We start from the raw sequence: 25,320 nt of genomic DNA on the forward strand, positions 1-25,320 counted from the left end.
AAAAAAAAAAAAAAAAGAAAAAGAGAAAGAAATAAAAACAAATAAATAAATAAATAAACAAATAAAGTAGGGACAGAGCCAAAGGACAAAATGAGCGATGTGATTTTTTTGAACCACACACAAAAAATGATGCAGGATTATGTTGTGCGTGCTTTGCTGACTGAATAACCCCAGAATTGAAAAAAAAAAGAGCACAAATTATTTTCTAAAGGAAAAAACGATTTTGTTCACAGACAGTTCTGTGGCCTGAGCTGGAGACTATTCTAAAGCCCTGGGCTGAGGCGTGACTGATGCAGGGACCAGTGAAGCAAGATCATTTCTTTGACAAGCCCTACCAAGAAAGAAAGAATGCCAAGAAATGAAAAGTTCAGCACAAAGCAATGGTATCCTTATTGGGCAATGTGGGCCATGTGATGCACACACACACACACACACACACACAAACATCTGACTGTGCAGGGATTTTTTTTTGAGATGATGATCATGAGGCATTACTGTGCGTCACTGAGCCTGGGTTACGCTGATGAAACATCACTGATGCTCCATAAATAATAGGGGTTAAAGGAGAAACAGCAATTAGCAGTGATGAAGAAATTGGAAGAATTGCCTTTAAAAGAAATAGCAAATGTTACAAGCAGACCTATCAGCATATTAAATGTTATATTTAATCTATTTCTTTTAATAATTAGTCTCTGCTAATATAAAATTAAAAAAAATATATAGTTAACCGATAAGACAATACTTTATTTAACAATCATTTACTTGATTTATAGTGGGTGGGACCAAAAATCATTGCCCGAAGCCTTTCTCAAGGCTGAAGGCAGAGCTATCGCACAGGGTTTATCTTTTTCTGTCCAGGGGTTTAAGCTAGCAGATCAGGTACTTCACCAAGTCACAGCACAGAAGGTGATAGGACAGCATGGAAGAGAGTTCAGTATTCAGTATTCACAACTCTGATTTTTTTTGATCAGAGGACCTTCACGGACAGACAATCGGACTTCACCGTGCTGGGCAGGTGATAGGTCTGTTTACGGTGTCTGTGTGCTCTGAAAGATGTCCTAGCACTGAAAAGGGGCGTCTTCACCTGGGTGTCATGTTTATATCACTGCTGACTGGAGCCAGAGGTAATAAATACCTGTGACTTAGCCCCCTCATTAATATTTTTTGCCCACTCTGATTAAGCTTTAAATCAAAAAATAGCAAAAACAACAAAACTATTTGCCAGAATATATGTGAGTTGTCACAGGCAAGTGAAGGGACAGTCGGGGAGGGAGGAGGGGGGGTTGGTTGGTTGAAGGCCTCGCCCTAGTACTCACAGTTCGCCACTGCTGAGCTCTGATATGTTTGCTGTTTGGGCTACTTAGCATTCTCAGTAGGAAGTTGCTAATCACACTGAGGAGATTTTAGGACCATCTGCAGGCGACCAGGATTTACACACTTACACAAATCAATCAATTGATTTGTCCATTCATACTGTGTCGAAACTGGTGCTTGGTTCCGCATGATTTCTTGACTTCAGCCGTCACAGTCAACAGTTTGTGTAGCACACACATGAAGACATAAAAAAAAACGAGACTATTTGTCACATGATCACAGAAAAGAAAAAGGTGAAAGGGAAGTGGAAATGCTGGGATAGAAGGAATCAGTTCTCATTTTCATGATGCTGTCAGCACAATTTGAATGATGATCACTGTCAACCAACTCATCTCAAATCTGTTTGTATTGATGGATGGGATGTTAAGGCAACAGATTATCAAAAACAAAGCAGCCGACTACACAGATGTTCATTTCTGGTCATCACTGTTTCGATTTATCACCTTTCTGGCCCTGAACGGAAGCCTCCATCTCTGTGCTGACCTTTCAGGGTGGGTACAGGTTTCCTTTCTCACCAAAGTTAGAAGAAAATACATCTCTAAAGACCACTCTTCTCTCTGATGAAAGCACAACAGTTAGTTGCAACATTCAGGTTTTATCCATGTCAGTGACTTGGGGTAAATCAAATAAGTTCAGTTTAATGCCTTGGAGGGGCTACTCTGTCTGTCTTGATTCTCTGCCTCCTTCCTCACAGACAAGTTTATTCATGGTCTTGCTAATTTGTCCTGATGGGATCTCGCCACGTGCACACCCAGTCCCAGCTTGGATAGGACAAGTTGTGATGGGAGTAGTTTCACATAAGACTAACATTAGCCAGAGAAAAGAGGCATGGGTAACCTCTTGTCTCCTGGGGAAGCTCGCCTGCATGTGAGGTGGTAAGCTCAACCCTGCATGTGTGGTTTCCAATAACACAGGTAATGAATATGATAATGGAGGTTCAGTCTGCCCCATATGCCAGTCATGTTTGGATCAGGTAAAGTGGCACATGCTATGGAAACTGTCACGCTTGAGGAGATGCAAACACTCCAGAGACGTGGGCAGAAAAAACACAATCAAATGCAGCTACAAGTCCCGGGTCCTGTGGGATGGCTTGCAGCTAACTCTAAATAGAGATTGCTTCAACCTCTTGCTACAAAAATAGTCTACCAGTGTGCTACTTTCATCTGTTCAAATGCACCCGCCACATAAATAGGCATGAAAAAGAATCCGTTGAATTTTAAATGCATGTGCATTTCTCTTAATAATTAAAGGGAGGTTTATTTCAATATGAGCTATTTAGCATTATGTAGTATATAGATATATAGAGCAACAAAGTCTGTGTTAGGGGGTGGCCGGGGGGGGCTTATGTGCTTCTGCTGGTGAAGCTTTGAAACACAATATGCTGTTCAGGGATAACCTCTTCCTCTGCATGTGTAAATCAACCACGGGACGGGTTATATTGATTTATAATGATTTTTACTGCATAATGCTAAATATACAATTGTAATGACGAAATTAGCAAACACTGTTGCTATCGAGACATAAAATTGTGTGTCTAGCTAGCTTGTGTAACTAACTGTATATCTGAAAGAAGCTGAACATGCAAAAATAACGGTGGAGAATCAGGTTATGCTGCAGGACTGTGTCTGAGAAGTAAATTTGGGCTAATAACAGCTGCTGTTCTCTGCAAAAGAGCAACAGAAAAAATTGTCCCGAGTCACCAGCCGAGCCTACAGGACGGAGGTATTTAAAACAGAAATAAAAGATTTTCAATGCACTATTCCTGAAAGTGTCACATGTTGCTTACCTCTCCCTGATACATGTCCTTTTCCTTGATTGTCAGAGAATGTATCCTGATTGTTTTGGGGCATAATTAATTGATTGGCAGATGAGTTGGTTAATTCAAACATGAGAACTAATCAAACACATGGTCTTTGCACAACCTCACAAACACAGATTTTACCAAATAATTTACAATAACCAAAGAAGTAAACATGAATCATTTGAATCTCTATTTTTGGTTTAAAATGTAAAATCAGGCAATGGAAAAATAAATGGCACTGACTCGTATACACCCCACCCAAATGAGGGGTGGGGTGCTCGTGCAATTTAAATGAGATTTAAATTGTATTTATTCCCTTAAGTCATGTTTGAGCTGCAATACATTTTAGTGTGAGTGACCCAGATTTTACATTTCAGTGATTTCACATCTCTGATTTCAAGCTTTATGAAAGACTGCTGCAAGTTTATACACACTGCACGAGCTGTCCTAGGGGAGAGACTTAACATACCCATGTTCCTATTTGTCTCTATATTGTGTATCATATTGGTATTGGTCTAAATATTTCTCTACGGAAGCAGTTTGGAATAGATTGTTTAGACACAATCATTGTTTTCTTTTTCATTCTTGGCATTTTTCACGCACAATACATCACATCTCACTGCACTGCACTTGAAACTGCTGTTTACTTACCAGTGAAATACAGCTTGTGACACATTCTCACATATAACGAGCTTGGACACCGAACTGGGGTTTTATAAGAAACAAATTACAACCTAGCATGCAGCTGTCACTTTGCTTTAGTCAGGAGGGCCACCCACTAAATATCACCTAGCTCATTAATGTAGCATCGAGCGTTATGGCTGCTGCACATGAAAAAACCCCCAGGTATTTCTAATAAGCACACACTTTAATGTATCACACTTAAACCCTGGTCTGTATTCACCATGCATTCCAGGACATGTGTGTTTTGATTTGGAGGGTTGCAGACTTAATAATATTCACTATTAATATATTACACTGGTATGGGAAGTGTCAGGCCTAATGCTACTCTCCCCTATAGAATGGTGAAAGTCAGTTTTACTGAATGTAAGCTCACAAGATAAGGTTAAACCAGGTAATTTTTTGTACACAACATGCCTCGTGGGGATAGTTGCCATTTATGCATGACTGAACTGGTCTGCACCACGGAGGGTCAGCTGCTGCGCTGTAGGTGGATAACAGGGCTGTATTTAATGCTTCTAACACAAGCGATCATTAAATAAGCTAAACAAGGAACTTAAGTGAATTAAAAGCAAAATGTTTTCCAGGTTCGCTCCAGTGGGCGTGCTCACTTCCACCGCAATCCACTTTGATCGTGCTCCAACACCGTGAGCACTTGCTGCTGTTTCATTGCAAACACAAATTGTGGATTCTGACTCACATAACACTGACTGATTTGTGGCCCCACAAAATGAATTCACTGGGCCGATGCCAGCTGTGCAGCCTCTCTGTCTTCTCATTCTGTCACTTCCTCTCTCGTTTCCCATCCACAGTCTTTCGTAACCTTCATTCTCTCTTCCTCTGCTCTTTTTCCGTGGGTGATGACATTCACCGCTATGGTGCATGTAATAGCTGAGGTTGACACTACAGGCCCTCAGTCTAGATAAAATCTTTTTAGTGCCACAGAAAATCCAAATCCATATGCATTTTTGTCAACTTTGATTCTCCAATGCAAATGAGACACAAGCTTCTTTTCAGCAGGCATGGGGTTCAGAATCAGACATATAATGGAAACACATTGGGCTATGTGTGGAGCATAGACCATGGTCATGGCTTTAAAAATGGAACAAGAAAATGATGTGCTCTGCACTGGGCTCACATCCTGCATGCGGTAGCCTTGACAACACTGTTAACTTCAGCGTTGAACACGGGTGGTGCAAATGACCTCTCCACTGCCATTAAGATACAGATAAAAAAATGCCATATGGCTGTCATAATTACATCTGTCATGGTCCACACCAAAAATAACTCTCTGGATGCAGAACAGTTAAATCATGCTGGTTTTTTTTTCTTGCTGTTTTGTTTTTACAGATGAATGGGTAAACTAGAGGAGCGGTTGCACTGTGCCGCTACACTCCAGGTATAGAATGACAGCTCACAAATTGGATATTTTTAGAGGATGATAAAATCACTATCATTCTCCCGTCTTTGTCTGCCTTCAAAAGTGTCCCAGAAACAATATGATCAAGGCAATCAAGAGATTATCTTATCTGATGATTTTTAAAGTGGTTGATAACACTGCTGTGTGCGACTGAGGCAAGCAGCTGAAACACGGAAAAAGGAAGGAGAGATTTTTTTTCACCTGTTTCTTCTGTTTTGGTGGGACTGAAAGGGGTTTAGTTAGGGGTCAAAGACAAAAAAAAAAAAAAAAAAAAAAATGGAAATGAATGGAAAGCGAGTGGAAAATGTTCTGTGGTGTTAGGAGGGAGAGGAGGAAATGATAGTCAAACAAACTGTGAAGATAAATGTTTGAGGAGAGAGAGAGAGAGAGAGAGAGAGAGAGAGAGAGAGAGAGAGAGAGAGAGAGAGAGAGGTGCTTCTGGAGCTGCTCCCAGCTTGTGTTGCTTGCACAGTGAAAGAGGAGGGGTTCTCTTGCCTGCATTAGCACTGCAATGTCAGCGAGGACTAGTGTATATCCCAGACTGTATGAATGGATTTTTGCATGGCTCCTGCAGGAAACTATTTAAAAGGCCAGCTATGCGCTTCATTAATTGGCTGCAGGCTGATGTGAGATACGTTTTCTAAAAATAGATCTTACACAAATGTGTGATACCCTTAATATATGTCGCACTGTCTTGTTCCCTGTGGCTGACTGCGTCTTCTTGTCTGTTACCATGAGGGAGCTAAAAGAGGTGGAAGAGCATTGTGATTTATCAGCACATGGGCATGGAAGGTGGACAGGGAGTTGAAAGAGGGGGCAACGCACTGAAGCCCAGCCAGCACATGGAACAATTTGCGGCAGTGCAAGAGAGCGCACAGCATGCTCAAATATGAAAAAAAAAAAAAAAAGAGGGAGGAAAAAGAGGGATCAAGGCCAAGCACCAGCTGTTAAAAATAGCTGCCCTCCCTGGCATATTTCTATACCTTCCAGCAGTTCTCCACCTAATAATAGCAAATATAACACACATAGCTCAGGGCCACTGCAAACAGAGTGGGGAGAGGCGGAATGGCACGTCTGGAGGATAGATGCGTTAGGTTATGGTAATGCTTTTGGAAGACAAGCTTCCTCCTCAGGACATGCAGCTCACTTCACCCAGTGCCTTAGCCCTGTTTAATGAGCTCCAACAGACAGAAATGAAGTACATGGAGAGGAAGCGGAAGGCAAAGGCGGTATGGTGATATATCGCTTGCCTGTCCGCAGCAAACAAGAATCATCTCTAGACATGCCATAAAACACATGCAGAGTGAGAATTCACCTTGAGCCCGGTTGAATATCAAAGCCCAGGTTGAGTGAGGTGCACACTTAGAGGAAAAGCTTTAAGGGGAAAGCATCAGATGCTCGGGTCACCTAATTGTGTGAACGTCCAACACAATGACTCTAATTACATCCATTTCACAGTACCACTACAGTGGCAATGTCATGGTCAAGTAGACAAGGCTGTGAAGGAATAGTCCAACAAATGATGGATGTCTCCCTCCACAACGGTGTAATACTAAATAGGTCTTTTAAATTCATTAAATACTTCCCTTACTTTGGATAAGCCCATGCAGGCCATAACCATTATACTTGCAGATCACTCTGGCACGGTGCAAGGTGAAACTCATTCCCAGAGATTTCACATATCGGGCCACTGTGGCGGAATATCCTCTGTCACTTGCTGTTTGTGATTGGTGAATACACAATGTATGTTTTCCCCTGGCACTCCAAACAACCGGGAAAAATATTGGAACATTGCATGGACATGAGAGTTGTGCTTGAAGGAGCACACTTTTTTTTTTTTCCTGGCAGAACCTGAGGGATGCTCGTTGAACTGAGAGTGGCTTTTGTGTGATTCAGCAAACAAATTACTCAAAATGTGACAGAAAAGAAGAAACTGCAAGACCTCCTGTGCACATAAAAAATGGAGGAGCTCAGACAAATGGTGTGGGCTCCTGCGCCACTTGAAGAGAGGCATCAGTCAAGCACGGCAGATGAAATTCAGAAGGCAATGGAACACAAATACAGCCAGTCGTATGCAATATGATTTCTAAATTGCTATTAGCCTTGGCGACGTAAAAGTGATACTGTTTCAAAATAAAACATCTGAAGGTGTAATTGGATGTGCAGTGTAACAGGGAGGCTGTTGTTAGCCAGGTCACACTTTTCCCTACCAGTGCCACCACGAAGATGTCTGATGGCATTCCTCAAAGCAAAATGGCATATATTTACAGAACAGAATGACATCAGTGTGTGTATGTTACCATGAGCAGGTGTAAACCAAAGAGCATTATGAAGTGTAGTAAATAATGAATTTTCACAGTGTGTTACTGTGAGATCATTCTGAGGGCACATTATGAATAAACTTACACTACTATCAGCAGGTTCATTTGGGGACTTCTGGGCTTTTTTGGCTGTAAAATTATAAAAACACGTCTCATCTCCTGACGGACTCAAATTATTAATGTTAGTTGTGACAATTTGTCACAAAATGCAAGAGAAGTAAAAACATCATATTATTTTAAGTTCCTCTTAAGAGGTGTTTTAAGGTAAGTAAAAAATTTTGTTTAACATGTTTTCCCATGTACAAGTCAAAAATAAGGAAAACTGGGGCTTGGAAGCACATCTACACTTACCTCTCATTAAGAAATTGTGGATCAGACTTGCTTGCGCTGGGTTGTCAGGTGAAAGAGCAGACCGTATCAAGATGGTTAGTGGAGGAAAAATCTGGGGCTCGGCCACAGACTCAGGAGTTTGTTGAGGAGTGAGGAGTTTGTTGTACACCAAAATGTGTGACTAGAAGACCTATCAGAACAATAAGCATCCGGTGACCGGTGAAAGAGCAGTGCGTATCAAGATGGTTAGCGTTGGAGGAAACATTAGAGAGGCTCAGCCAGAGTCAGACTCAGATGAGGAGTCTGCTGAAATCAGCGAACAGCAGACGTATCAGAACGGTAAGCACAGTTGAGATCTTTTGTTAGCTAGTAACTGGCAGTGGCTGACACAGTGTTAGTAGTTGTAGTAATGCAAACTCTGTTTGTACTGACAAGGTTTCAGATTTATTTGCCCACTCTGTTTCCCCTCAAGTTGATGGGATTGGTTCCTTTGGTATATGACATATGAAACCTTGGCTGTCTGAATCCATTTTTACGAGACTGTCATTGGTTCATGCAATTCCAAGGTGGAAATATACAGTCATGGAGTTGACTGCTTATTTCAGTAATGATATGTCTTATATAATATTGAAAAAACACCATATTGACATGTTAACAAGATTAAAAACTTAATTTTCATCAGAGGGGGTCTTTCACACATACAGACAGCCAGCATCATTACAGTGATACACCTGGTATCTCAATAAGAGATAAAAGTGTAATTGCCCACAATTGAAAATGTCAAAGTTGCAGAAAAATACATAATATATGCACATCTGTGTGTTTTCACACACACAAATAGAGCACCAATTAAATTTTTCTCCCATAAAATATCTATGATAAATCCTCTACAAAGACTGAACCGAAGCTTTTTAAATCCCAAATGGTCGTGTCATAATCCAGTAAATTCAGGAGTCTAATTGGATTTTAGAAAACCCCAGAATAGTAGCAGAATATTAAATACTAGCTCTGTCAAATTCTGAAGTGGAAAAGGGGTCAAATACGCCTACTGTGGCCTTCAAAGTCATTTTTCGCAAATCATTTACCTCGATGCAAAAAAAAAAAAAAAAAAAAAAAAAAAAAAAATGTGGTCAGTCACCAGAGCCAAACGTTAATGGTGAAGTTAAACTCCGGAACAAATATGAGAAGTAAGCCTTTCAACATCCAAATATAGACACTGGATTGTAACACGGAACCAAGAAACTAATTAAAGCCCGTCTGTGTGACTCACAGTGCCATGCAAGCATCCCAGTCAGCCACTTTCCCTTCAATATGCTGAGAGCAAGGGAGTTCAGACACGGAGCGCCTTGAAGCGTGACCTGTCTCATTCCACATCACAATGGATCTGACCAAGGCCAGACACAACAACTCACTTCTGTCCATGCTCTTGAAATAGCTGGCAACTGAGGAGGAAGTAAAGGAACAGGACCAACAAGGTGCACCAAATCTCTGAGCTGTCCTTTTAAAAATGCAAATCAAGCCTGCTTGAAGTTATTGTGGCTCAGACACTGGCTAAAGAGGCTGATGTTTAAAAATAACACCTTGCGATTCCTGACCTAAATTTAGCTCAAAAATAACTCCCTGGAAGACCAGATACCAACAGCGGAACATGGGAGTTAAAAAACCAAATCTCATTTACATTTCAGTCACACTCTCACATGCTGCCAGCATTATTTATTGATAATATTTTTGAAACAAAAAAAAATACACAAGTGAGGATGAATTATTGGATATCAGATGTTTGTTAATTAGCTCATTGTGCGCTCTGATTCAGAAGGCTTTTATTAAAGTGTTCTCCATAAGAGATGAAAGGCTTTCTTAAAATTTTGAAAGAGCACAATCAAAGATCATTTAATACTATAATTGTTAAGTCTGGAAAGTCTCCTTGAGGGAGTTGTGTGATAGTCTGAGACCATGTGCACATATAGTATCTTGATTTGTTGGGTTTCTAGCTTGACCTTTCATCCCCTGAAATTTTACCATCAAGCTGTTTCCGTGACATCTGAGTTACTGGGGGCATTCTCGCTTAATTAGAGGCTGAACCTGGTCCTGTGCCACTGCCTTCTCCTCCTTATGCATATTTCAGACATATCAGTGGAGGTGATAGCTCTGGGCACCCGGTGATTACCTCCCCATCATTTCTTTTAATTGCACCTAATGCCATTTAACTGCTAATGGCTTTTATACTTGGAGAAAGTTGAAATCAAAGGTGTTTATGAGGGGAAATGTTCATTTTCCCCTTTGAAAAATACTTCCCTGTGAGAAAATCTCGACAGGTGAGGAATTGGAGTTCTGTGTGCAGTAATCAGGCTTCTCTGTGAGCACACTAATGAATGCAGAGACTGATCCATCTCCCAATCGGCCCTCTGTAATGAAAAGAGAAGGCCTTCCCCTGCAGCACTACCTTGTAAGCCAAGTTAACGCACATGCATGCCATCCCTGTGACTTGCAGATTGGAATTTCCATTAAATTATTCACTAATCTCTATCTGCAAAAATGCCTCCTAAAAAGGCTGCTGTATAGTTTGTCCTGATATTTTATTTGCATTTATAGTGGTGGCAGTGCTTCAAGTGGTTGGGTGGGTGGGTGGGTGTGTGGAGGTGGTTCTGGCAGAGGTTTGTGCAGCATGCAGGTGATACAGAGGGAGCATAACAAGCTGAAATGTAGGCTAAGATGATGCTTGTCTTCTGTGATCATTTAGGACTGAGAGCATGCACAGTGCACTGTCTGTTTTGAACTACTCATCGTGGACTGCTGAATGTCAAGCTGAATTTTTCCATTCTCACTCTGACAAACTTCAAACAATTCAAAGACAGGATGCACTTTAGCTCTCCTGTTGTAAGCACCATGTTACGATATCTCAGATGACAAATAAAATGTTGTATAAACAGTTTGCTGAGGGCATATACTGTATTTTCCATGCAGCTAAATACTGGAGCAGTGGCTGGCAGTTTAAGTCTTCTCATCCACTAATACACCCATTCTCAAAACAACAAAACTAACAAAACTACAAAAGCCTCCCTCACCAAACACTGCAATCACAGCATCTGCAGCCTGTCATGAGACAAGCATTGAACCAATCACTGAAAAGCGGCACTCACTGAGAGCAGCAGTATCTTCAACATGCAGTACCACCAAGCGCATACTGAGCCAAGTTCGAGATTCAGTATACGGGTCACGTGCCCATACTGAGAGCTGTCAGCAGAGTGCACCGGTGTACGTACAAAAGTCTCATGAGGAAGAGAAGTCAAAGGTGGACAACTGCTGAATACCAGATGGCAGGAGAATTTGTTGCAATATGAGAAAATAAAATGATTATTTACTGTATTGCGATTTTCATTTTCATTTCATTTGCTAGCCTAATTGATAATGGCAAAATAAATGGGTGAGACATATAGGACAAAATGTCAGGATATGAGCATTTGCCAAAATATTAATAGTATATTATTAACTATTATTATTATTATATAATATTAATAGTTCAATATCATCATAATGCAGACTGACCACTGGTGGCATGAAAAATGTGGTCACACAGCACTATTTTGCCCTACACACTGATGGTGTAGGGCAGCTTTGGGAATACGCTGGATGATCATACCAAACTGTATTCTTTTTTGTTTTTTTTGTACATTAATATTCTGATGTTACTTTGATATGCAAGTATTCAAGTAATATGTGCGTGCCAGCCAGTAAAAGGTCATATTCTGATTATAGATTCAAGGATGATAACAAAGTTGAAATATGCAGATATTATCTTGGATGCTAAGCATTTAAAGCTCTAGCTTTTTTTTCCCCCTCAGTAATATTTGTTATAGCTCCTCTATATTTAAGTGTTTACAGAGACAATTGTGTTTTATATTTAAAGAGATATGAATAGCTTCTCCAGAATGTGACTTTGACTTGGGTTATGAGCCATGAACAATAACTGTGCTTATTACATTTTTCTTTCTATCTTTAACCAGAGGATCCTCCTACACATCATTGCTGTAGCTGATCAGAGAAACTTTTTGACCTGTGTCCTGTTCTGTGAAACCTCTGTCAACTTCTCCACTGTTGATTTTCTCCCTTTACCTTACTTAACACCTCCTCTCTCCCCCAACAGTGTTCAAACTATCAAACTGCACCAACCTCCCCATGCTCAGTTTACACTCCACTGAGCCGATGTCATCATTCCTACATATCTTGCCAGGTAGAATTGGCCTCCTTTTCTCCTTCCTGTTGTTCAACAGCTAAAAATAAAGCTCCCTTTTGCGGAGCTGCCATGAGGCTCCAGTCTGGTCCTCTGCGGGACTTAAAACTTCACTTCCTGACAAACAGACTCCACTTTCAAGAGTCAGAGGCAAACCTGGGTGTATGATTATTCGAGTGCGGAACTACAAACATCTCTGAAGCACTGCGTTGATCTCATTAATGAAATGGAAAAAATATACAGGAAATCAAGTCTGCATATAAACAAATACTATCCAGTAAGACCATTGTGAATGGTATATCAGACAAATACTGTAAAGTTGCAATAAGAATTCTATATCAACTTAAAACTTTGATAGTGACATTGAATAAGATGATTCAAACTTGTTGAACTTTTGCTAGTATTGCCGATCCCACTGGGAATCACACACTGTCCTGTGTGTAGTGGTTGAAAACCACATAAAGTAAATGGCTTTCTTCATCAGTGGAAGGAGAAGACATCTGCACATCTACAGTAGCAAGCCAGAAGGGACCACATGTTTCTGACCATCAGGTGGATTCACTGGGAAATTCTGATGAACTGTCGTCCTATCCCACTTTCTCACTTGCTGGTTTTTACTACCTTTAACTCAGTCAGATGTTTCTTTGCAGTTTAGATATCTGACACTGTTATTGAGATTGGCCTGCATTTACTGACAATACTAACAAAATAGCCAAGTGTGTAAAAGCCTTTGATACAGAAACAATTTGGACCACCTTTGACTAAAGCCTACATCCTCCCTCTTTTGCAACTCTACCTAACACTGCACTACAATGTAAAAAGTTTTCTAGACATTCTCCCTCAGGGACAGTCTTTGTTAGCTCTTGTGGAAAGTAGTTCATAAGATTCATAAGATTATTGCTGTGAGTGAAAACTCTGCAGGCCGCGTTCCAGTCTCCTCCTTAATCCACAGTACATGTACTGTAAATGAGTCACTCATTTTCACATCATGACAGCAACTTTGTTGAACTTCTTAAGACTTTCTCTGTCTAACAGGCACAATTACAGCTCAGGGTGTGCTGAGTAGAATAGAGCTGACAACAAAGGAACAGAGATCTATCCACAATTGAAATCTTAAAAGCCAAAAAACACAGAAGAGAGCAAACAGGGATGTTTTTTGCCCTGAATTTCTAAGGTAATTCAAATGGACATAAATGCCCCTTATTCTTGGATCCCAATAAAAGACATTTAGACAGGCAGAGATGACAAGATTGCCTTTATAATTTAAGCCCTTCAACTGATCGCCATCAAACATGGATGTACGAGACAGGTTTGAATGGGTCTGACACTTAGCAGCTTAGCCTGATGGTTTAATGGCACATGAGGCAGGAACTAAAGAGTAAGACAATGCTGTTTTTGGGATGTTTTCAATAATGTATTGATACACTTGAAGTTGAAGGCCAGATGGTTGATTCCTGCACAGCCATGTCTTGTTTCAGCTGTGCCCACTGAATGGAAAAAAGAACTGAATGATATAGCAGCATGGCTGGATTAGTCATCTGAATAAAAAAAAAAGGTCATAACGCTTAGTCGATGGAATATTTGATGAAAGCTTTGACAAGCTAATGTCAGAAAGTCTATAAATTCATTCACATGCAGGAGAAAACACTTCCAGCCATCTATCCAGCCCAATTGTCATACATACTAGTGCAGGTGGTTGCTCACCTTGATCACTGGTCAAGTTCACGCGTGAACAGGCAGACACCAGATCCATGTTTCTACACAGATGGGACTGGACAGATGGAGATTTTAACAGGGCAGCTGATGTCCTTGGGCACTGGAGAAATGAAGTCTTGTGGATGGAAAGTAGGTACCCTAACTGCCCGAAACTGTACTTTATGTGAGTGAGCAACCCTATTAATTCAAGCTTTGGTTTCAACCCATTAATATGCAGTATGAGACAAATGTCATGTCAGCACTAACTTTGAAACATTACAGAAAGAATACAGATCCACATAGGTTCCAGGCATTGAACACAACATCGATCAGGCCACTCTGCTGCAGAGAAATAAATCAGATATTGAAATAGCTTTGCTGCGAGTGTTTTCTGTATAACTTACATTGGATTTCTACCCACAGACACATTAAGTATACCCCTTCCGAGTGTAAGAATAAGGCTGTTTTCACTACAATATCGAGCTTTGACTTTGATTGCCTGATATTTCAGGGCCACAAGATCAAGTATGTTAAACACTTGGAGCATACCTCTTCAGTTCTTCACTTATCTGTCTTCAGTCAAGAGGTGATTACCTTCATTGTTTTCATCTTCTAGGAAGGGAACCTGGGAAGGGAACTGCACCTCTTACCAATACGTTTCTTCACCTCTGGCTTGGCAGATACACTATAATGGGACCTCTGCATGATCTTAGGACAACCAAATCAAATCCCTTTGTCATTGCTGGTGCAGTAAAATGAAACATGACTGAGAAAAGCAGGGACTACAGTGCTCTTTTTTGTTGGATCAACATTTTCTTTCCTCATTTCAAATCTGTAATTGACATGTTAAGATACTTAATCTTTACAAATGCATAAACCAATAGGAGATGCTTTCAACAAAAAATTGCTTTAGTAATCCTTTTTTACATTAAATTTTCAGACATTGTTATTTGTATTATTACTTAAAATGTATTGATTTCCTCCAGATACGCTCACTGGCCCCTCCCCTGGTGATGCTACCCTCCTTCAAAGCATTCACCATCCTACTATTATATGTGTCCGACACAGAAAAACAATAAAAGAGCATTGATTTTTTTTTTTTTTTTTTTTTTTTACCCTGTTGATTTTAAAGGACAAAGAAAGGGGAGTCCATTGCTCTGAAGAATGTGCTTTAATGGAAATGCAGAGAGATGCCTTGTCTGCTGGCAGGTGTCGCTCAGTGGGACCTATTGTTTGTATTTCCAGGGAGACACTGCAACCGTTTTGTGAAAAGAAAAAAAAGAAAAAAATCAAACTTTGTTGTAATTAGTTTGTGATAGGAGGTGGGCTAACAAGCTTAGGGACACATTTTGTTTATGCACTCCACTGGCTAATTTCTCAGCTTGAGTGTTGTTTACTTAGTAAATACAATTACAGAACACATTACTGTGCCCATTGGCCAATGTCATTAGGGACACATTTTATATAACATTTCAGGTTTATAAACTGTCATTCATATTAATCAGAGACACTAAGTAAATCTATATTCTTTGATTTTGTCTTGCTAACACTAACTTTTGACACCAACGCAGCTTTGACAAATATATAACTTCAAAATGGACCAGAACTATTATTATTGTATATTAATGATGCCTACAGGTAAAAAAAAAAAAAAAAAAAAAAATCAAATGAAATGCTCACAACAGTCATTTTGTTTACCTGAACACGTTGGGAAGGGAGAGCAAACTCCCATCATGTCACATGACTGCAGGGAAGAGAACAATGAATCACAGCGGTTAATCGCTGCTCTCTATTACCCAATGTGTCAAACCAAAAAATGGATCCCGCAGGTGCAGTTATTGTAATTAGTTTGCTCAAAGCAAATGGAGGAAAGAGCCAGCGCTTTTGCCAGTGGGGGGTAAGAGTGAGGGAGAGGCAAAGAGAGAGCTGGCTTCAAAGTGTGGAAAAAGGGGATAAGCTCAGCCAAAAGAAAAAATGCCACCATTTATAGAAGTCCTCCCTCAACAACAATCCAAGGACAACCACGTCAGTGAAACTGACCCGGAGGTGTTATGGTTCATTGAATATATTCTCACCCATCTGTCAACATGGTACTACCAATACCTGAAGAAGTCTCTGTGGCTGTGGCTGCACTGTGGGAGCAATGGGGAAGAGCACCCTGTGACCTTTGAAGTACAAGACGGTGGTCTCAATTAGCTGCATATCAGAGTGAGCAGGCCTGTCTCACAGTCCCAGTGGACGAGCACTTTAATTACATCTAAGAAAGGTAAATATACATCTTTATGACTGTGTTAAAAGAGGAGCTTGGCGGCCAAGACTGCACATTAATATCAGTGCACTTTTAATTCCCATACTCACAAAGATTCAGTTTGCTTTTGGTAGTTCTTAAGATGAAGGCTCATTTGTAAACATATTGTTTTTACACAATTTGATTGATAATCCACTAGATTTTTTCTAGTGAAATACTGGATGTTTCCATCTCTTCAGATGCCTAAATATTCTTCAAACTAAACCATCTCACAAAAAATAAATAAAATAAAATAAATAAATATTGGTTGAGGGCTGACAATTCATGTCCACACTAAAACATCTTCCATCATTAAAAATATGTTATGGGAGCTCATTCTGTGTCTTTCCAGGAGTTAGATGATCAGACAAAGACCACTATCATATGTGGCAAGAATGTGAATGCCAAAATCTTCCTTTAAGTAAGTCTGATATAATGTCCTGCAAATGTATATGGTCTTTTGCTGTAATCTGCCATCATCTGTTTTTTTTATTTGATGACAGTTTAGAAACACAGCAGCTTCGTAAAATGTAACCGACAGTTACAGCAGTTTGGGTTAAAGCAATGACACATCATCCGAATACAGAAGGTTTCGCCCAAAGCTGGGTGCTCAAGTCTTCATGCCAGGGTTGAGACCACATTAAGTGGGTATGCTGATGTCCCTGGAGCTCATCGTATTTCCCAGCCATGCACATGCTTAAGAGTAGCTGATAGATTTAAGGGGGTCACCTTGGCTTGGATGCTGTCACCTCACTGCCGGCCTGCCCCTCTCTCTCCCTACTGAAGCAGCAGTCCTTAGCGTATGAGCGATTTTGTGTGTGTGTGTGTGTGTGTGTGTGTGTGTGTGTGTGTGTGTGTGTGTGTGTGTGTGTGTGTGTGTGTGTGTGTGTGTGTGTGTGTGTGTGTCTCACATGAGCTAGCACTTCAAACTGCTACATCTCCATCGATAGACAATTACCTCAGTCCGGTGAGAATTTATCTGCGGGTTTGCCTTCATTTGCAAATTCAATTGAGTGAAACAAAAGGTTAATAGGTGTGAGGGAGGCAGCGAACATAAATAGTTTGCGAAGGAACTCTATGGAAATGGATTCTCATGTGAGAGAGGGTTAACTAAATTTTCTTTTACGATTTAATATGCGTCTCTCCAGCGCTAATCTGCATCAATACATCAGATAGCCAGATGGCAGGGAGTCATTGTGGGAATAGAATAACTGACAGGCAGAAGAGCTTTTAAGATAGATAGGGAGAGAGGGGCAGAAGCAGGAGCAACACACACTGAAATTCCTTTGTGTAAATAATTAAGCACACATGACCTACACAAAAACACCACCAGCAAAAAATCCATATACAGTATGTGGTAAAATGTACAATGGTATATATTCTTTATAGAATGTAATATTGTTATATACAGTATTATAAAGATCACAATCTAAATTTAAATCAGTATAGAAATAGGTTGAACCATGAAACAAAAAGGCACATACTGCCTGCGCGGAGAAAGCTCATACACCATTTGTGTATTTTTATTGTTGTATTTACTTTCTCTACTGGGTGTTACTGTACTAGTTGCAAAACATTCATGCTTGCCAGCAGCTAATGGGACAGTGAGCCTGTAAAAGATTTTTATATAAAATGGGGTCCAAAAGTCTGAGACCACGTTCCCATGCACTTAACTGATGTGGTTAAAGTCGAACTGATTTTTGAGTGAGGTTTGTTTGGTTGCCAGTGATGCTGAGACATGCACTGTCAGTTTCCGTGGTGGGCTACCAGCCAGAGCTTGTCATAATATTTTTCCACAGCTCTAGTTATGCACTACTGAGATTTAAATAATGATTTAACACATCTGTCTCTTTGCAACATCAGCATTTGGTAGGACCCCTCATGCTATTAAGCAGAGTCCAGACAGCAATGGCTAATCTTGCCCCCTCATTAGTTAACTGCTTGTGTGGCCATTAGATCTGTAATGATAGAATGAATTATTTTTACTGCCCGCCTAAATTAGACCAATAAAATTACAGTCAGTTGAAATATTTGGTAGCTTTATCCTTTGGTAATGCAAAAATGTACACTGTGTCCTCGCATATCCCTGAATTGAAATGAATAAAGGTTAAATTATGATTGACTACTGCAGTATGTCTTCATATGCAGCAACCCGTATACTGTCATGAACAGTGTGCACAAGTCTTATTAACTTGAAATGGCCCACTGCTATTCAGGAAATATAAACAGGAGTGAGGAGCAGAGCAAATCACGCCACACTGCAGAGGCATCACCTGCTGTCAGAACGGAAGATTTCCAGTGTGTTGATGCATGTTCTGAGCAGCCCACTCATTCAACATCTCAGCACAGTCTTATCTAAAAATACTTGACATTTTCGAGTGAGTAAAGCAAATTCACAAACAAAAACAGAGCCCGTGTCTTTCCACTGGGATGGGGTAATCCCTGGACATCTGTTGGTGAGGCGTCATGAGAGATGGGCCTGTGGAGAAGAAAGTATGGCCCTTTTTTTTTTTGGTCCTCTTTTTCGGTTAGTGCCTTGCTTGTGACTGTGACAGGCTATATCCTGTGTGAGAGCAGTGAGAGCTGGTTGGGCTAATGGCAGTGAAAGCAATTACAAAGAACAAGGAGACCCCGTAGGCATGGCAACTCTCATGATACTGTTTCAGAAAAGTGAAGTCTTGCCTGGTAGATATGTGGCTTAAGAAATGGGACCGTTTCAGAGGCATATGAGAGCAACTAAATGTGTCTTTGTCCATCACACACACACACACACACACACACACACACACACACACACACACACACACACACACACACAGCTGAGAAAAGACAGAGGTGAGAGACCTGAGCTTCCTGTACCCGCCAGTGCTCTTTCACACACACATTTTGACGCTGGGCTCTGTTTACACGGCTGGTTATGTGATAGAAGCCAAACTTTAAGTCTAGACTAGGCAGGAAATGTTCTGTTTACGCTTTAGTCATGGTTCTGCTTAGGCAGAACTATGTTTAGCTCTGATTACACTGTATGTTGTACACTGTATCACATGGACAGAGCCTGCTAAATTTCAGTTCTCCAGTACATGGTAATTGTAATGTACTGCAGTTAGTATAAGAACAAGAATGAGGTGAGAGATGCTTTTAAACCGGTGATTATGGAATATGTTTGTTAGAAAAATGCAATCAAAATATGTTGTATGTATTAACATTTTTACATTTCATATCAAAAAATAATAACATTCTGTCAGATGAAGAATCTGTGTATTAGATTGCAAGTAACAAAAGAGTTGAAACCATTTATTGAGGTGATTTGATCTTTTCTGTGGATGACATCAGTAATTGTGTTTTTTATCAGATAATCAGTAATCTGTAGCAAATCCCTTTTTTTTTTTTTAATCAGTCCTTGCAACCTTGGCATTAACCCTGTTTACATTCTTCAACAGCCTATTAACAGGGATTTACCATTCCCTTATATCTCTAGTCATTTTCGTGTTTACTTGATGTTGCCAGCCAAGCTGCACATTTAACATGGAGCCCAGCCAACAGTTTGAGGCCATGTTGTTTTATACACAACACTCATCTCGCATTAATGAAGAGGAGCAGGAACAAAAACTAAGGTGAAAGGTAACATGTTAATTTTTTTTCCCCCCCTGTCTTGTTGTGAATATTACCTCTCATTGCAAAAGCATTGCATTTCTGCTTTGTTTTTTTCAATCCCACTGAAGACCAATTTGTGTGCTGCAGTCACAGACTTTATTTTGGGGGTGAAATAATATTTACATGAATGATGACACATACAACGGAAATTTTTACTGGTTACAGTTACTGACTGTAACTGAAATGCTTTTAGTGCCTAAACCTCACCACAGACTCAACTCTGAATGCAAAGCTGGGAGTCTAGTGTGAATGCCAAGGGCTTTGTACACCTACCATCCAACCTGCTGTGAGTCACAAAGATAAATAGACAAATGAATGAATAAAAAATAAAAAAGGGACACTTCATTTTCCATGTACTTGAAATCAATAGATTAAATTCTGTATACCTTACAACTTAATGTATTTAAAGTGGCGTGTGCATGTGCGTGTGTGTCAAGTGAGGTTATCATGCATAATTCAACTCGTGTCTAAGTACGGAGGACCTAAGGTGAGAATGTGAGTTTGCACTAAGACAGGAGGCAGCAGATAAAATGATACTGGCAGAGTATCACATGGGCCTCTTGGGTGAACGAGGTACGTCATAAATAAATGCAAATGTTGGCTAAGTGCCCACAAAAGGAGCTACAATCACACAGAGAGCATCATTTCCTTTTCTCAACAATGCGCTAGGAAATCATCAATATGAGTCATGCTGACCCGTGGATTTGGAGAGGCAACAGTTACTTAGTTCCAATAAAAAAATCCTTCAACATTTATTTCATCCTTATTTGTTCTTCACACCTTTCTGTCTGTGAGGCAGTTGTGTTTACATCCAGACATGTCTTTCTGAATGAGGGCTGTAATTGAGCCAGTTTCCTTATGGCGTCAAACAAGCGAAAACCCGAGAAGGGAAGCTCACTGCAGATAGCGAGTTAAAGTGAGCATCATAATTGGAGTAGACACAAGTTGGGCTGGTGGGCACACAGATCGCACACTGTTAGGCCACACGCCTCTCTGATAGGATTCCTGCCCCTTTACATTTAGTGAGAGGCATCAGTGGGGATAAATAGAAGATCAGTAGTTTCCCCCTCCCAGATAGTCTCAGTTTAGCTCAGGCCAAGACCACAATCCAACTACTGAGCTACTCATCTGCACTACTCATTTAGGCCAAATGGGGACTCTTGCCTTTTAGCACCCACACAAGTGAGAAAATGACAGCATTACCCACAGGTTAAATGTACTTGTGAACTGTCACCATTATAGGTCATTATTTATTAAATGGCACTTTATAGGCCCTGCCACCTGGCATTACAGCTCTTGTTGATTACTCCTCAGTAATCATCTGTCTCAGTAATCTGTGTCCAAGAGGACAGCGCAGAAAAGAGGACTGGATGCTGCATGTATCTCAGTGACTGAGCCTTAGCTGAAAACCTGACAGAGGTTGAATATTAGTGTCTGATTTCTGAAAAGATGACCTGATCCCATATAAAGTGACAGCCAACAAGGGGGCACTTCCCTTATCTCAGTGCTGTGACTTTCCAGAGTCTCACAAAGCTCCCTGTTATTCACTTTTTGCCAGTCTCATGTGTATCAAAGTGCATCGACAAGGAGCTGCTAAGAGCCTTTTTTTGGCGAGCCGTTCCCCTCACTGGGTCCCTTCCTCTCTCCATCCATCCATCCCCCAGTCAGCCTCTGAGGGATGACTGACAGGATGTCCAAGACAAGGTGTCCAGGATTTTCAGGATCTTGTCGGGACTGGGGCCCTGGGGGTACGTAGAATCTACACTTGTCAACAGAGGTGCCAGCCATCATCAGCTTGCAGGAAATACAATATGATAGGCGCATGGGCTAATATCATGTGGTTTTCCTATAGTGGGTGCTATTTGGGGAGAATGTCCAGACGGTTACTAATGACCTTTGTCTGCTACCAGCTTTGCCTAGGGGAGCTGAAGACTGGTTTGGTCAGGTGGTCCATCAGGCAGAACAGAGGGAGTTGAGAATAGAATAGAAGTGAAAAGAAGTGTGGAGCTGCCCTCCCCTGCAGCAATGAGTATCCTGCATTTTCACACCATAGAGAAAAAAAAAATATGGCAACTGACAACCTGTCTCTATTATTGTCTGACCATGAATTAGTAATAAGTACACTAGTTCCCTTCACACAGGCATAATCTGCTATTTTAAAGGTCAATTTTTTTTCCCCGAGTCTGATGTAGTGAAGTGGTAGAGGTGACAGAAATCTGTACAATTACAGAATCTGCAAGAACAGACAATATCCTTGGATTTGATCCCTTCTGACTTACTGTTCTGCGTGTGTGTTTGTGTGGCCGGCCCATTAGACGGGCACTTACAGGACCAGTGGTTTCCATTAGGCCTGCGGATCAGCTCTCTGTTTTCACTGTTGATTTGCTGGGACTGACTAGCATGCAGTTGTCACTCATTACACAGAAGTCCGTCCACTAGAGCGTGTCTGCCTGGCTCCAGAACATCAGCTTGTCATCTCTCGCCAACTGGAGAATAACAAAGAAAAGACAAGGAAAGGGAGGGGCCAAGAGAAAAGTAAGATGAAGTAAGCCTTTGTGAACTCGACTGCAGATGTAACCGAATCCCTCCAAACACGATGACAATGTGCCTAATGTTTAGCTGTTGCTGTAAGAGCAAAACCGGGCTCAACATCAGAGAGCTGGAGCTCTGGAGTGAATTAAATGGCAACGATGAGTGAATGTGACAGAGCTATCATGAGAAAGAAAGAACAACGGAGCATCAGGCATGTATCTGACTTAATAAGAAGTGAAGTGGGAGTAATCCCTATGTTAGGTCTAAGAAACAGAAATGCACATGGCAAGAACAGCACAACCAAGTCATCAGTCATGGTTGTCATCTGCAGACCCTGCCCTGAGGAGCAGGCCTAGGCACTAACAATGTAGAATAATGCTCTGAGTCAGCATGCAGGCTGAATGTAAAGGGCAAACCCCATATTATGAAAGTAAATTACTCCTTACTCAGTTGATCAGGCTATGAATTAATGACATTACAAGGTTATTAACAGGAGGCATTATTACAGCAGATTATTTCTTATAGTGTAATGCTATCCTGAGGCACTGTTGCATCATGTTTGTAATAGTTCATCTTTGATTTCCAGCCTGTTTTTCTGCTCCAAATAAACTCATATTTTACTGTCACCTTTAAATCCACCAGAATAAACCAATGCTGTTTAAAAGTTTTATTTTCATTTGAAAGATATTGATAATATACAGATTTTCCCCATGCCTTTTCCTTGTGTAGGGTATCATCAATCAGTCCAACAAGCATGTTAAGGAGTCCTTCTGCAATTGAAAAAAAAAAAAAAAAAAACCCAGATGAATGTTTGCTGCATTCTTTAAACTACACTTCTCATACACACGTAGTCCAAGTATGTCCTTTTCAGTTCAGTCAGATTAAGCTGTTAAATTGTACTAATACACAGTATCATGTCCCTGTAAACATGGAGGCCCAGCATTTCACAAGAGCTGTGGGTGTAGCTACCCTAAATGTGAATGTCAGTTGGCTGTCTTTTGTGTTTAGAAGCTAATAATGAGAATGAGTGTAGAATTTATGAAGGCAGTCAACCATGTTTTCCTTTACCTGTAGGTGTCTGGAGGTAAAAGCAAAAAAAAAAAAAACACAGGAGCACTATGAAACGACAGGGGATCACAGGGTGCAAAGCAGGACAAAACAGAAAAATCCCGGTATCCAAGTATAACAGACAAAGTGACAAAGATGAGGCGGAAGACAGAGACTTAAATACACAAGGGAGGGAAGGGCAATTGAACACAGGTGAAACACATTAGGGCTGGGCAGACAATCAACGAGGAGGGAAACGGGACAAAGACAGGGGCAAAAAACAACATAAGACACACAAGGAAATAACTCCCAAATAAAACAGGAAATGAACCAAAAAGTCCAAACAAAGAGAATCAAAACTCATTAAAAAGTCCAAACATAAAATGTCTGTCAAACCATGACACTAACAGTACAACTAACAATGAATATGTTTGTAGGAAGTTATTTGCCACACTGGACACATTTAAGGGGAACAAGAAATATTTGAAATTAATATTTTGAACAGTGGACATAAACAATTTCTTGCCACAATCCCCTCGGTCTGGCCCAGTCAGGCTATTTGGCGAGAAAAACAATCAACACTACGGAAAAACGCAGCAACAAATACTTTACAAAAAGAACTTAAATATCACACTCCAAGTTGGACTCTTACCACATCAGCTTGCTTTGCACTTTAGCACATGGCAGTCTCCGGTCCGCGCCAGGATAGCAACACCAACAGCTCCAAAAATACACCATCTCATTAAAACATTAACAGGTTCCTAGGCAACATCCTAGGCACCAATATGAATAATATCACTGCTATCTGTGAATGTCAGGTTTGGAATTGAGTGTCTGGGTGTATATACTTTGTCTCTTTCTGTATATTAATATAGTTTTCACTGTAGCTTCTTGACAATTATCAACAGGTTTTCCTTGAACAAGCCATCTATGCAATGATCTAAATGATCAATCTACAAATGGATTGACTTATCTGTGGAGGCGCACTGTCCTTTCTCTGCAGCATCACCATTTTCCCCACTTGCATCAATCATGCTTATGTCCCATAATGCAATCAAAAGCTTAATGGCAAACACGACCCAGCAGCACAGTGCTGATGCAGGACATTTTTCTTGCTGGCATAAGTGGACACATAAATAAGTGAGTTAGGGTAATCAGGGAGTAGAGATACTGTGGTTGCGGCTTGGGTTATGTGCGTGCTTGTGTGTGTGTGTGTGTGTGTGTGTGTGTGTGTGTGTCTGCCTACGACGTCAGCCCAATATCGATCACATTCACAGTTGCAAGACCATGTTGGGCAACCTGCCTGCTAGCTTGACGGGTGTCCTTGCCGGCCTAATTCCTCTTGCACCACTTTGTTCCTCCTTCTTCTCTTTTCCTCACAGTGGTGCAGCACCCAGGAGGGCTGCTCATGTGACAGGTGTCCCAGTTGATACAGAAAGCACAGACAAAGACAAAGGTGAAACTGAAAGACACCTGCTTCTGCGGCTCCCTCTTTAATATCTCGTTAGTGACCTGTACGCAAAGTCACATACGTGCTTAAACGGTCGCTCTAGCACATCAGCAAACATACAGATGCAAACAAACACAAGGGTGTCCTCAAATGACTGGATTAAGGTCAGGTGAGGCGCCGCTATGTGTGAAGAATCCATAGAGTAGCTAGATGAGCAGCTGTGTGGCACATTGAAGGAAGAGAGGTAATCACTATTCAGAACGCAAAGCCTCCTTATTATAGGGATACACGGCAATGATGCAGGGCAGTCTTGCATGAAATTGAAGAACTGACATACTGTGTTTTCATCTCTTTTTATTTGTCAGCTTTGCATAGTTCAATACCAAGTGGAGTCAGTCACTCACTCAAGTCCAGTGACGCCGTGTTATCATTCCCCTTTTTCTCTCATGCACAACCTTTTCCTCTTCGTCACAGTGAACTGGGGCAACTGTTTGAAG

At 40.8% G+C, this 25,320-nt stretch overlaps 1 long non-coding RNA gene across 1 annotated transcript; it reads right to left on the bottom strand.

Annotated features, from left to right (window-relative positions):
- Window positions 1–14,703: 14,703 nt before the first annotated feature.
- Window positions 14,704–23,530, bottom strand: LOC139614565 (uncharacterized). The gene is made up of 3 exons (XR_011687080.1): window positions 23,395–23,530; window positions 22,122–23,096; window positions 14,704–15,105 (listed from the first exon to the last, which is right to left on the bottom strand). It is a non-coding gene; the product is annotated as an uncharacterized lncRNA (long non-coding RNA).
- Between the last annotated feature and the right edge of the window lie 1,790 nt (window positions 23,531–25,320).

Source organism: Trachinotus anak, unplaced genomic scaffold (genome assembly GCF_046630095.1).
Source record: "Trachinotus anak isolate AG129_WGS33_773 ecotype Australia unplaced genomic scaffold, CSIRO_AGI_Tana_v1 ptg000034l, whole genome shotgun sequence".
Taxonomy (NCBI): Eukaryota; Metazoa; Chordata; class Actinopteri; order Carangiformes; family Carangidae; genus Trachinotus; species Trachinotus anak.